This window comes from Alligator sinensis, unplaced genomic scaffold (assembly GCF_000455745.1).
Source record: "Alligator sinensis unplaced genomic scaffold, ASM45574v1 scaffold124_1, whole genome shotgun sequence".
Taxonomy (NCBI): Eukaryota; Metazoa; Chordata; order Crocodylia; family Alligatoridae; genus Alligator; species Alligator sinensis.
The window spans coordinates 2418504-2421473 of record NW_005842020.1 but is presented as its reverse complement, the minus strand read 5'-3'; positions in this window follow the sequence as shown (position 1 = coordinate 2421473).

Below are 2970 nucleotides of genomic sequence, written 5' to 3'. Positions count from 1 at the left end.
CTGGTATTGCTTTAGGCAGGAGGGGCGGATGCACTCCTCCGCTCGATTCTCCCTTTCATCGGCAAGAAGGCGTGGTCGTCAGAAGCGACGCTGCGTCGCTGGGCGGGGTTGCCGGAGACGACGCTGCGTCGATGGGCGGAGTCGCTGACCGAACTCTCGCGAGTTCCTCCGAAGCTCCACCCTTCTTTTCCGGTTCTTCCACACGGTCTCCCTCTTGCTCGGCGCCATCTTGAGTTGGCGTTTCAGGATCCCTTCTCTCAGCCGCTTCTTTGACCGCTTGAACAGCCATACGCAGCTGGGTCTTCAAACTTAAATTCTTATTCATTAAATCAGTAATTGTACGGAATGTTGCACTTAATTCTCCCCCCTTGTCGTACCGCGGGGCCACCCTCTCATCTGCGGCGCGTTCCTCCGTCTCCAGATCTTCGCGGAGCTCGGATGGAAGCTCGCGATCCCTTAATCTAGACGCCACCATGTAAGGGGAGAACCGGCCGATCGGCACCGGTTCTTCACTCTCCCGAGCATATCATAGGCAACGGGCACACTCCTGGGTGAGGGTCGGGTTCACTGCGCCTGCCGGGTTGACTCTGGTGAGGGACACAGTATCGAGGGGCCTGAACAGGACCCGCTTGTCACTCATTATACACCCGAATGCCGCGGGGTGCAAATACACTTCCCTCTCTCTCGGGGCTCCGTCTTTGGAAGCTCCCTCTTCTTCCCTCAGCGAAAGGCGTCCGCTGATACATCTCTCACTCGTTCCGCCCTCCTGGTGGTAAGCGATATGCGCCGCCAGCTCCATAAAGCTTTTCACTTGGCGTTTTTCACTGTGCCAAGGGCAGTTCTTAACTAATTCTAGCTCTAGTGTGCCTTCTCCTGATCCCATCCTCGTCGCCTCCTTGCAACGTGCATTTCTGTGCTGCAACAAAGAAATGCACCCCGCAAAGAAAGCTACTGGTGGCGGGAATTCTTTTGCACTGGGGTTCTCCTCTGCAGCAGAAAACTCCACTGTGCAAAGAAGCTGCAATTTAGCGGGAACAATTAAAATTTGGGAAAAGACATTTAGAAATACTAAAATAACAAACTTGCTGTAACTGTTCCTGTAGTTAGTGAGTTGGCTCATGATATATATGCCTAGAAATAGGAGAATTATACATTAAAATGTTCTAGCTCTCTAAATCTATGGAGAACACAGTGGTATGTTCAGTCTTATTATTATAAAACTATGAGACCCCCCAAAACCTATGACTGCCACACTTTGTGGGAAATTATGTAGAGGAAAAGAAATGTGATTATAAACATTATCTACCCAATATGCTTGTTCTGATGTGCTACCAGTTATAAAACAGTACATGACAGAATGAGCAAATAATTTGTGTAAGGAACCACTTTTATAGATCACTAGAGCACATTATTCTACATCTGGCCTATTTGTAAACCAGCACCAGGACAGCATTTTAGTTGGAAGAATATAGCAACCCCCTGATGAAGACTTTATTATTCAATCAATCATTTAATTTATATACCACCCCTCATGCAGAGTATTTCAAAGCTTTTAGAATGTAAAACAGAATGCTCTGTCACGAAAGATGAAAAGTTATCTGCAGTTGCAATCAACCAAAGCAGAATCATAGCATATTTAAAAGAAACCCCCAAAATTTTAGCACACTGTATACAAATATACTTTGAATGAAGAATCTGGAAACTGCATACTCAGAAGGTACAGGAATAATATTAAAACCAATGTATATTATATAATGCAGAGTCTCTTAAATGCCGGAATGAGTTGTATTCCTCCCATGAGATCTATAAGGCACATGCACAAGAAATATAATATCATGTAAGTAGAATAATCTTGCTTGATGTTAACATTTGGTTTTTCCTGATGCATCTAGGTTTCACATATGGATTTTACCAGTCTGAGCAAAACCTACATACATGGACACATACTAACTTCCAAAGACAAGGATGAAACAAGTAAGGAAAGCATACCCTCCACACTAGCACGCCAATATGTTTGGGAATAACCCATATACATGAATTTAACCAGAACAAAGGAGGAAAGCACTTGTGTCTCCACTTAGCTATTCACAGCTCTAAGAAGAGATAAATTGGAATAGTGGTCTGTGGATAATTGTATTACAAAACAACATCAGACATGATGGACCACTCACAAAGACAAACATCATCAAACAATGTTTCCTGTCATATTAAAATGTCTGGCCCATTCTCAGTCAGTGGGGGTGGGAACTGGGGTGTAGGGAGCAGGGAAGAAAGTATTGATACCTGATTTAATCAGCCTATCAGTTCCTGAATCTACCCAGTGATTTTTGACTGGCATCTCCTTCCCCCACTGCAGTAGCTATCAAGCACTTTTTCCTTGGATCTGCATACAGTTGTGAATATTTGAAGATTCATCATTTTCTTCATAAGCCAAATGCTTGGGTGACTAGATTGCAGGCAGAGGGAGAACTGTGAGTGTTTTGGGGAACTTTATTTACACATTTGGCTATGCCTTCAATTATTTGCCAGTAAATTGTATAGCAGTATTACAATAAAGCAAAACAACCCCTCCCCGAAAAACGGCCCCACTCAAAATAATTATCCTTTCCATCTTTTGCTGCATATGTAGAAAGGGATAAATATCTACCACAAAAATATAAAACAAGTAGAATATATTAGATGATGCATTCTGGTTTAATCAGGAGTTATGGGTTAGATGCAGATATTAAGCATATTATCTGCCTTTTGAGTTCAGATTAGATTGTAATTAATCTTTCTGGCCTCAAAACCTATGAATCTATGGAATTAAACAATAAAATATGGTGTAATTGTGTTCACTGCTTTTATTTATTGCTTTCTTTTTCTTTTTGCATCCCCAGATCTATGTATCTGAAGACATCTCTTTTATGTATCCCATTTATCTCTCTATTCTCCTTCACTTTTCTTGAAAAGCAACAGCTTCTTATAAAG